Genomic DNA, 12663 nt, shown 5'->3' with positions numbered 1-12663 from the left:
AGATGAAATATTCTAATATGTCCCTAGGGGTCCAAGGACCCTTAGGGACATATGTCATCATGTAATGGGTCGACCCATACGAAGGATTCTAATATGTCCCTAGGGGTCCTAGGAACCCTAGGGACATATGTTGTCATGTAATGGTTAGAAGGGGGTCATAAGTCAACCTATGACCCCCTTCGACCCATAAGAAGCATTCTAATATGTCCCTAAGGACCCTTAGGGACATATGTCATCATTTAATGGGTCGAAGGAGGTCATAGGTCACTCTATGACCCCCTTCAACCCATATGAAAGATTCTAATATGTCCCTAGGGGTCCTAAGACCCCTAGGGACATATGTCATCATGTAATGGGTTGAAGGGGGTCATAGGTCACCCTATGACCCCCTTTGACCCATACGAAGGATTCTAATATGTCCCTAGGGTTCCTAGGACCCCTAGGGACATATGTTGTCATGTAATGGGTCGAAAGGGGTCATATGTCCTTCGACCCATATGAATGATTCTAATATGTCCCTAGGTGTCCTAGGGCCCCTAGGGACATATGTTGTCATTTAATGGGTCGAAGGGGGTCATAGGTCAACCTATGACCCCCTTTGACCCATACAAAAGATTTTAATATGACCCTTAGGGACATATGTCCTCATGTAATGGGTCGAAGGGGGTCATAGGTAATCCTATGAACCCCTTCGACCCATACGAAGGATTCTAATATGTCTCTAGGGGTCGTAGGACCCCTAGGGACATATGTCCTCACATAATAGGTCAAAGGCTTCGACCCATACAAAGGGTTCTAATATGTCCCTAGGGGTCCTAGGACCCCTAGGGAGATATGTCATCATGTAATGGGTCAAAGAGGGTCATAGGTCACCCTATGACCCCCTTCAACCCATACGAAGGATTCTAATATGTCCCTAAGGGTCCTAGGACCCTTAGGGACATATGTCATCATGTAATGGGTCGAAGGGGGTCATAGGTCAACCTATGACCCCCTTCGACCCATATGAAGCATTCTAATATGTCCCTAGGGGTCCTAGGACCCCTAGGGACATATTTCATCCTATAATGGGTTGAAAGGGTTCATAGGTCACCCTATGATCCCCTTCGACCCATATGCAGTATTCTAATATGTCCTTAAGGGTCCTAGGACCCCTAGATAAATATGTCATCATGTAATGGGTCAAAGGGAGTCATAGGTCACCCTATGACCTCCTTTAACCCATATGAAAGATTCTAATATGTCCCTAGGGGTCTTAGGACCGCTAGGGACATATGTCATCATGTAATGGGTTGAAGGGGGTCATAGGTCAACCTATGACCCCCTTCGACCCATATGAAGCATTCTAATATGTCCCTAGGGGTCTTAGGACCTCTAAGGACATATGTTGTCATTTAATGGGTCGAAGGGGGTCATAGATCACCCTATGACACCCTTCGACCCATACAAAAGATTCTAATATGTCCCTAGGGGTCCTAGGACCCCTAGAGACATATGTCATCATGTAATGGGTCGAAGGTCCACCCATAGGAAAGATTCTAATATGTCCTTAGGGGTCCTAAGACCCCTAGAGACATATGTTATCATATAATGGATTGATGGGGGTCATAGGGTGACCTATGACCCACTTCAACCCATATGAATGATTCTAATATGTCCCTAGGGGTCCTAGGGCCCCTAGTGACATATGTTTTCATTTAATGGGATGAAGGGGGTCATAGGTCAACCTATGACCCCCTTCGACCCATACAAAGGATTCTAATATGTCCCTAGGGGTCCTAGGACCCCTAGGGACATATGTCATCATGTAATGGGTCGAAGGGGATCATAGGTCACTCTATGACCCCCTGCGACCCATACAAAAGATTCTAATATGTCCCTAGGGGTCCTAGGACCGCTAGGGACATATGTCATCATGGAATGTGTCGAAAGGGGTCATAGGTCATCCTATAACCCCTTTAACCCATATAAATGATTCTAATATGTCTCTAGGGGTCTTAGGACCCCTAGGGACATATGTTGTCATGGAATGTGTCGAAAGGGGTCATAGGTCACCCTATGACCCCTTTCGACCCATATAAATGATTCTAATATGTCCCTAGGGGTCGTAGGACCCCTAGGGACATATATCGTCATGGAATGTGTCAAAAGGGGTCATAGGTCATCCTATGACCCCCTTCGACCCATATAAACGATTCTAATATGTCCCTAGGGGTCCTAAGAACCCTACAGACACATGTCATCATGGAATGTGTCGAAAGGGGTCATAGGTCATCCTCTGATCCCTTTCGACCCATATAAATGATTCTAATATGTCCCTAGGCATCCTAGGACCCCTAGGGACATATGTTGTCATGTTATGTGTCAAAAGGGGTCATAGGTCATCCTATGACCCCCTTCAACCCATATAAACAATTCTAATATGTCCCTAAGGGTCCTAGGACCCCTAGGGACATATGTCTTCATGGAATGTGTCGAAAGGGGTCATAGGTCATCCTATGACCCCTTTCGACCCATATAAATGATTATAATATGTCCCTAGGGGTCCTAGGACCCCTAGAGACATATGTCATTATGGAATGTGTCGAAAGAGGTCATAGGTCGTCCTATGACCCCCTTCGACCCATATAAATGATTCTAATATGTCGCTGGGGGTCCTAGTACCCCTAGGGACATATTTCATCATGGAATGTGTCGAAAGGGGTCATAGGTCCTATCATATAGTAAAAATATAATAATATCATAAAAATAATATTAATATAGTGTAATAATCATATATATAGTAATATATTATATATATAGTAATATATTATATATATATATATATATTATATTTATAGATTATAATAGTAATAACATAATATATTATTATATATTAATAACATATATATATATATATATAATATATTACATTATTATATTTAATAAAAATATAGTAAAAATAATAATACTATAATATAATAATATATATTATATTTATAGATAATAATAATAATAACATAATATATTATTATATATTAATAGATTATATATTATATCTTTACATTACATTATTATATATATTATACGTTATATAATATTATATTATCATATAATATATAGATTATATATTATATTATATATAATATTTACGTGATTATATTATATATTATATCTTTACATATTTCATAACTCAAATTAGTCATATAACTCACAAATTTGTCTTTCCCTCCAATTTTTTTGCCGCTAGTATCACATATCCGATGTGATATCGGATATTAGATCTGAGATCGGATATCCGATAAGGCTCGAGCTTTACTTTCCAGGTTTGGTACATGGATAGGTGATAAAAAGTCAGAGCAGATTTTGAAGCGCTTTAAGATATTTTTAAACTCTATTTTTTTCACATCGCCACTTTTTGGCACACCATGATGCTACACATACCCTCTATTTAATTTTATCAATTTTAGGTAAAATTGATTAATAACATATCAAAACACAAATAGACAAACCTTTGTACACCATCATCACCAAATCATCAATAGAGGACACATCCTTAGTAGTAGATGCATGGCATTTTCTTCCACAATTTATACATAAATGGGATGCCAATCCATCCTTATTCACATCATTATCTATCACGTCACACAAACCATGGTACCTAACGTACATATGTTGAATGGGTTGGGGAGCTAAGCTAAATGGATATCTAATGATGAAGGAGGTGGCATGGGTTGGGATGACTCTAGTGGAGTAGCTAATTATGATAGATTTGATGTACCCCCTCCTAGGGCTAGCTATGTGTCATGCTCAATAATGACATCAGTTAATGATGCAATTGCATGAAGAGTCTGTAAGTCTATAGACTCCATCACAACTGTGGGGAGCACAACATGAAATCAAAGTTTATTTTTCTAGATACTTCCTTTTATCTGGATGGGTGACTCTATGCACCCTAGGTCTATCTTGTGCAAATACCCTCCCTCTACCCTATAACTGGCGGAAGTCAAAGTGATTCAACTTCTCACTTAGGATAAATTCACAATATAATTTTCTAAAAAAATATAAGGGCACCTCATTATTAGTACATGGTGGTTGGTCAAATACCATATATCACCTATCCCAAAAAAAGTCTTTGATCCCCCTATGAGCACACCAATGAATAGGAAATTGAGGGGTGCTTTCCTCTAGACTGAGGCTAGTATCATGATTGGTGAAAAGAGCACATATGTCATATTTTTTAATGTTTTTATCTTTCACTTGATCATAGGATAACCTATCCACATAATATGCATGACATCTATCCCTCCATGAACCCTATTTTGTCACCTCCTTAGTCACCTCATTAGCTCTAGTGGCTATTTTCTCTAATGTATCGACTAGGGTAGAGTGGTGCCCAAGATTAGAAGACCTCAACCAACCAAATTAGTTATTTTGGCACTATTTCTATGAGAGGTTTAAAAAGGTCTTCTTGACTAGAGTTTTTATAATCTAATGCGATTAGTGGATGTCCTACACATCATGGTGGTTGTAGAGGGGTAGCCATTTTAGGGTTTTGAGTGTTTGGGGCTGCCCCTTGAAGGTTTTGTGATTTATTTTGAGGTGTTTGTTCAAGATTAATATTTGCATCTTTGGAAGGAGATGAATTTTGGTTTCTTTTGTGTTTATTAGGTATAGATGTATCTAATTATCAAATTATTATAAAAAACACAAAAAAAATACAAAATAATCTAAAATAATACAACATACTATACAAAAAACCAAAATGAAAGATAACTAACCTTTTCATAGAGGTGCCATTGAGGATTGCCAAAAAATAAGATAAATTGGAGGTTGAGGGTGCCAAACATGGTCATGTTTGTGCTTTATTTTTCTCTTATACCTTTGTTATCCATGGTTTTGTTCGTGGAAGATGGCCCAACCTGCGAGCAACTTAAAATTCATTTTTACCAGTAAAAATGTGATCATGATTTTAGTAAGTAAAAATGCAATCACATTTTGGCTAGTTTGATGTTTTTAAATATTATTTACTTGGCTCAGTAATGAACCAAGCCCCATTTTAAATTTTATGAAAAATATACATAACGTGATCACATTATTTGTAGTTTTGACTCTCTTTTTCCCATTGTGTCTACTTTTTTGCACATCATCTTGGTGCACTTACCCAATTAGTTACAATCATTTCTTATATCCATGGATGATAAAATATATTATAGTCATATGGGGAAGAAGTAGGGATTTAAAATGAACAAGAAAGCAATCCAAAAGGAGTTAACAAGAGGGTTTCAACTTTGTTGTGCACTCAATAAAAAGGTGTTAATCTCAAAAAGACAAACTTATTCCCTTTATCATGTTAGTCTACATCTTTGATGTGTAGAACTTCTAACGAAATGGAATGGTAGAGAATTAGTGGGAATTTTTTGAAGGGGGCTATATTAGGTAAAATAAACTTAATACAAGTTAATAACCCAATGAAGCTGATAAACTTTAATAAACTAAACATGAGTGTACTAATATCTAAACAAACATGTTTAACATATGTAGAAAAAATTATCACCAAAGCCTTAGATAGATCTCCTATGCTCTTAAGAGGCATTGTCAATTCTGAGGATCCTATTGCCATTTCCTACATGAAAAATGACAAAATATTCTATAGACATAGAAGGATCTAGATATTTTTATCAACTAAGAATATAATACAAAGTGATTATGAAGATGTTACCTCTTCCCTCCCCTAAACCTCATTGGTGTTGGGTGCATTAAATAATTCCAAATACCTCATTTGTTTTGTATATATAATGTGCATTTATAAATATCTACATAAACCTATTTAATCATAATAGATTTCAACCAATGAAATTAAATTGTGCTAAATTGCATTCTATCATGTGGGCATTTGAGAGGATATATTTTCTACCTTTGAGTGCTATAGGATGAATTTCCCACATGAGATGTCCTTGAGCAGGGTGGGGGTGAACTAACATAAAAAAATTAACATAAGGTACAAGAACTTGTATAATTACTAAATCTAAGTAAAACTAACAAAATGTAAATAGTACCAGAATGCTACATAGGTCAAAGTCAATAGTCAAAAGTGAGATATCATCAAGTTCAAACATCTCAACCCCTAGTAACCTTTAAAAAATACCAAGTAATAATACATATATATATTAAAAATATATATTTTGAAACTAATGTATTATAATATTTTAAAATTTTTACAGATCTTTACCTTAGGTGGAAAAACTAATCATGACCATGGAGTTGACTAAAAGTACATGTTGTATTCCCACACTTCTACACCCTGTAATGCATATTATTTGTACATCACTTTAATTTTTAATAATAATAAAGAAAAAAATTACTTTTATAAGATTTAAGTGACTAAAATTGATAAGATTTCATAAAGAATAATGACTACACCCTTGTCTACTTGCGAGATAACAACATATTCATTAGGTCATTAGTGAGGGTCATATCCTCTAGAGTGGAAGCATGGCATCTACTCCTACAACATGTACGCAAATAGGATGTCAAACTATCCTTAATGTCACTATCTACACTAGAACATATCTTGTGAAATGTGGAGCATATATACTCAATGGGATAACCCATGCCAAATGATACATATAATAATGATCAAGATTTCATAGGTGATGGTCCATTATTTTCTCTAACAAAGTGTATTCCATGTTCAATGAAATCGATCAACAATGTAGCTACCTGAAAAGTCTATAACTCCATAGACATTGTTCTATTTCTCATGTGCAATGCTTTTAGGATTGAAAGGGTCTTTTTTGGCTCTTTTATTTTTGGGGGTTGTTTGTAAAATTTGATGTCCAATTTGTAAAAAAGAACTTAAATCTATTAAAAATCCCACTTTAATGAAACTACAAACAAAAATAATCAAAATAATGAAATCTTACCTATTTGATAGGATGATATAGTTGGGAATCGCTCTAATTATTGGGAAAATATAATAAAATGCAAAACATGGTTGAGTTCTCATGTTATTCACTTATTTGTGTTGTTGTTCCACCATTTTTGGTATTAGAAATGACCCAAACCCATTGGTTATCAAACATATTTTTTTCCTCATAACCCATACAAGTTATGAAGAACTTTTTATTTTTCAAAACCTACACAAGTTTTGAGGAAAAAAAAATTAAACATTTTTTGCTGGGGTTAGTTTTACCAAGCCAAGCACATTGTTGAATTTTAATGAACTCTCTTAGGATATTATTTTTTTAGGCACGTGGCTACTTTTTTTAGCAACAACTTGGAGCATTTACCCATAGATTAGCTCAATATTTCTGTGTGTTTAGAGTTTTGTAGCAATCTCAGATTATTTAGAGTTAAATAATAATTATATTATGTTTGGAGATTTTAATTTTTTTAGTATTGTCTACTTATTCACAGATAAATTCCATTTAATTAGAATTGGTTTAATTTTGTATTGTTTTAGAACGTTAGCACCCTTGTTAGGTACTCACTTTTACAACCATTTTAGCATTTATGGGTTCTCATATTGATTTTTTACATCTCTAGTCTTTTTTTTCATCCTCTAAATCAATATTATTTGTTTGAAACTTGAAGGTGGCACTAATTTCTATGCAATATTTCCCATTATCCACATATTCACATAGTTTAATTCTCTCTCTCTCTCGTCCCATTTTCATATTCATGCATTCGTTTTCTTGCATCTCTTTTTTATTTTGTTTGAACCACTTATACGTCGGCCAAGATCCTTGAGGTTCCACCATGAAGTTAGACTCTCTTGGGGATAGGTCCTGCATGTGTGACCTACACCTTAGTATAGTTGAGGTTGACCTATACTTGAGGTTTTATTTTTGTAGGATTTTAGGGCCCATTTTGGGATATTTCATTTTTCCTACCCAGTGCAATCAACCCTCACAAATTTAGGACCCAAAATTGTTATAAAATGATTCTTTCTCCCCTCATTTTTACATCTCATGAAATACATCAAGTGCATTCACATCCACATGCAAGCTATCATTCATTCATTATGCATTCAAGGAGTTCAAGAAAACATCCATTATTGAGCATTTAAGCCCATCAAGTGTATAGTGCAAGGAAGCCATATAGCATTTCAAGTCTTCAAATATCCATCATTTCTATTATGAATTTGATGTATTTACTTCCATATATCTAGCTTATTTCCCCCATTGAAGGTCAAGAAAATGAGTTTGCAATTAGGGAAAGAGATCTACATTCATCCATTCAAGTCTTCTTCCTCACTTTCTCAATCAATCTGGCACTGTCGAAAACTAAAAAAATGTCATTTAAGGGTTTGGTTTCATGATTTCTTATTGGGTTTTTTTGGGTCCAAGCTATTGCATCAATACTTACGATCATCTCCAAAGCAACATTGCATCATTAATGTATAAGGTAATTTATGTTTCAAATCTATATTACAATTCCTCATGCACTTTCAATTATATTTCAAGGTTAATTCATATATAATGGCTTGACTAAGGCAAGCCCCTCCCCACAATAATTTTCCTTTTTATTTTGTGTGGATACATATTTTCAGACTTTTGGATTTAAATTTTATAGATATGGAGTTGCAGTTTTTGTTATATATCTAAGATGTTCAATTTTCAACTTCTTAGGTATAGGTCAAAGTCTATGTACACCCAAGTTTACCTATACCCAATAAGTTGACCTATTCCTAGGAATCTTATATTTTCACAATTTTCAACTTTAGTCTCCTCAATTCCAAATCAAGGCTTGTTTATATTTTTGACAGAGTTTGATGGTCCTTTTTCAAATCTAAACTTGTATCCTTTTCTTAACCTCTAGATGAGTAGATTATTGTCATTTATATTTTCAAACTTACTTTCATACATTGTATTCTTATTTTAATATCATTTACAATTCCTTTCCTTATGGAAAAGAAGACCGAATCCAAAGCCCTAGATTGTGAAGCTCAAAAATTGGCATTGTATCATGTGCTAATTAGATTTCCTTTGTTGCAAGAATTTGTATGTTCCTATATAGTAACCTAGAATTTTGTGAGTGATCTATCCTAGAATGCTCACCATTTTATATGTTAAAAATTTATCTTGAGAATTCATTATTTCATTTAATTTATTTGACTTGTTTTATAAAAAAAAATTGAAAGTGCCTTTTATTTGGAAATAGTTCTTTTTACTCATTTTTCACATTTCTTTTGGTGAAAAAGGTGATGTTTATCCAAATTATTTTAGAGAAAATCCTTTCTTTATTTTTGGGGTTTGATCTAAATGTTGGATCCATGTGGGTAATGTCATGTTAGAATTGTGACATAAGTGCTATAGTTTCTTTAAATTCATTCACATTTTGGTGGAGTTTTTATTTTCTTCTACTCAATTTAGTGTCTTAACTCACTCCACCAATTAATCATTCAAATACTATTCTAATCTAATTGCATGCATGAAAGAATGAAGCAATACAACATTCATAACACTTTGACACAAGATATGGTGACCCATAAACCTTCCAATTAGAAAGTAAAACTTGGGTGGGGATGATACCCGCAAGCTTTAGTACTGCAACATAACTTAGTTAACTTGTTAAGTCTTACAAATGATCGCTTCTAATGATCTATCCTATTAGGAGCAATAAGGACTGTGAGGTCCACCTTGTTAAAGGATTTACAAACATACTATGAAATATGCACTCAATTAGGAGATTTAGCAAAAGACTATTAAGTCCACCTAGTTAAAGGATTTGACTAATGCATTTGCTAGAATGAGTTTGTGGCTGATCTCTAATCAACAACTTTGATTTGTTGAATGAGACTCCTTGAATTGCAATGATCACCTTGTTGTGATAGATAAATCTCTATTGTCCCTTATGCTTGTTGTAGCTTTTTTCAATTCACACTCATATGCTTCTCAATTACACACTTGGATATGATATAATGAGTTAAATATATATCAATCCAAATAACTAATCACTAGAGTTGGCTATATTACCAAATTCATCATAATTCACAAAGTCGGCCCAATTGTTGTAACTTGAGCTCTGAAGACAAACTTGATGATGTTCTAACACTCAAAAAATACTGTAAACACTCAGCAAACTCTGGCACTTGGTTTAAGTTGAAGCTCAATCCATACTAATCACTTCAAGTAGCTTAAACTCAGTTAGCACTGTGTGACTCAGTGAATACTAAGAAACTCGGTAGATATTAAATCACTTAGTTGATGCTGCATGACTTGACCAACACTAGATTCACATTGTTAACATTGTGAGCTTGGTAGACACTATAGAACTTGGTTAACACTATAGATTTAAATTAACACTAAGATCTTCATCACTTCTACTGGATAACTCAGTAGACACTGCTACGCTTGGGTTATATTACAAATTGTCTCAACTGCTTAGTAAATATTGTGAAGCTCGGTATGAACTGAAATCTGACTATTTAGCTTGGTAGCAACTAAAACACTTCATTAACACTACTGGATGAATGATAAGCTCAATAGAAACTATAGAGCTTGGTAGCAATGTAACCAACTGACTAAGTGTTGAGTCACTAATAGACAAATTGACCTTAAATGTCAACAATCTCCCCCTTTGGTAGTAGTGACAAAAACACTTATCAAACCAAAAATCTGAACTCTCAAAATTATAAGTTAAAACCTTCCTTTATCAATATTTTGTGTCTTCAACTCATTTTTTACTTCTTGCTACAATAGCTTGATAAGTTAATCTATTTTTTTTATTTTTGAAAATTACTTTTGTAAACATATTTATTTCTTATTTTTACATATTACTAATCCCCCATAGATATATCTCTCCTATATACATATATCTAGAGTATAGTATTCTTCTCCCCCTTTATCAATAACATTTTCTTCTGCATTATTAATAAGCATAATTACATTTATTTTCCCCATACTCTCTATAGATAATCTTCTTCTCCCCCTTTTTGACATAAATGCCAAAGGTGTATAATATCTATAATTTAATACCAAAATGTGACAAGAAATCAGAATGTACCTTTAAGATTAGTACCATTGTCTTGCTCCAGTTCTCTTGCAATACCTTACTTGCATGCAAGGCTATCTATACTTTTGCTAGCAATTCGATCATGTGGTCAGCTAAGGAGAATTTATTATCATGGATGAGAATCTTTGCATGTTCAATGTGCTTTTGCAGTACATCCAAGTTTTGAAGAATCATGCCCTAAATTTCTACAAGTGTGGCCCTAATTCTGGTTTCTTCCCTCAATAATTCTACTTGAAGATTTTTCATAAATTTGATCTTTGTGAAGTTTTCAGAACTATAATTTGGATCAAGTGATAGATGGTGTACACTTGCCTTCATATCCTCATCTATCTTGGATAATTTATCCTTGATCATCTTTGCGAAGATAGATGTGTCACTTATTTGATAAATAAAGAAACAACATTACTAACAGATGTTTTCAGTGGAGTAAGAATGGTAGACAATTCTACTTGATCTACAATAATCTTTTGTGCTACCTACTCCAATACTTAATTCTCAAATTTTCTCTCTGCTCTTTGCATCAACTTTTCTTTACCATTCAATTATTCATTGTACTTTTGGACAATTTTAACTAACTGATCAAGAATAGGTTGTTTCTCATCAACTTCAATACTCAGAGCATCAAAAAATATGCTATTTTTATCCTCAAGGACTTGATTTTTCTTTTTCTTCTCTTCTCTAAGCTTTTGTTTCTTAGCCCTCTTCTTCCAAAGTTCACCTAGGGTATCCATTTGACTAGGAGTGAGGTTAGAGGTATCCCAATTTGGAATAACAATGTCCTCATCTAGATCAATTTATTCTTCTGTTGTACCCTTAATCTTTGGAAAGGTACAAGCAATTTATTTATCTTTATCTACAACTTCACTACTCGATTGAGATTGATTCTCAACTATCATTACACTAGCCATGGTAGAAACAACAGTGGAAAAAATAGGAATTGCATGAATAGTAGAAAAGGTAGAAATAACACTAACAACAAGAATACCTTTTTGTTGCTCGGTCAAGCCTGATGTTAGAAGAACTTGTTGCTCAGAAGATGAAGTACTAGGAACTTCAATCATTGAAATACTCAATAGAAAATTTATATAGATTGGTTGTGTGCATGGTGTTGTAGATTTGTCCTCAACCAACTTGGTAGAAGCCTTCTTTGAGCCTAATTGCACTAAGGCTTTGCTAAGAGAATAAGGAAAGGAAGTCATAATATATGCTGCAATCTTTTCTACATCAGATTCTTCAATGCTCTATATTTATGGAAGGCTTCCTATAGTGGCTTCCTTTTCTTCCTCTTCATCATCAATATTGAAATCATCTATTTCATCATCTTTGATTTCTACTTCTTCATCATCATCATCATCTTTATCATCAACTTGCACAAAAAAGTCACTAGGTTTTTGTGTCCATAGATATTCTTCCATGTGGTAGTAGTGGACTTCACCATAGATTCAATGTCTTTGAGTAGTATTAGACATGAATTGAATTTTAATATAAGCTTCTTCTCATTTTCTTTCAATGATTCCTTCACCTATTTCTCAATGAGACTTGGCATAAGCTGTCTCACGATTTGTTCACTGATGTCTTTGAAAGTTTTCATTACACTATTCCATCGAGATTTAACCACTTTCAAAATCGTATCAAGAACTTGTTGTGAAAGTTCATCAGGTGAAT

Source organism: Cupressus sempervirens, chromosome 1, assembly GCF_028749045.1.
Source record: "Cupressus sempervirens isolate cs-2001-9-10 chromosome 1, ASM2874904v1, whole genome shotgun sequence".
NCBI classification, from domain to species: domain Eukaryota; kingdom Viridiplantae; phylum Streptophyta; class Pinopsida; order Cupressales; family Cupressaceae; genus Cupressus; species Cupressus sempervirens.
Note: the sequence above shows the minus strand (reverse complement) of the source record.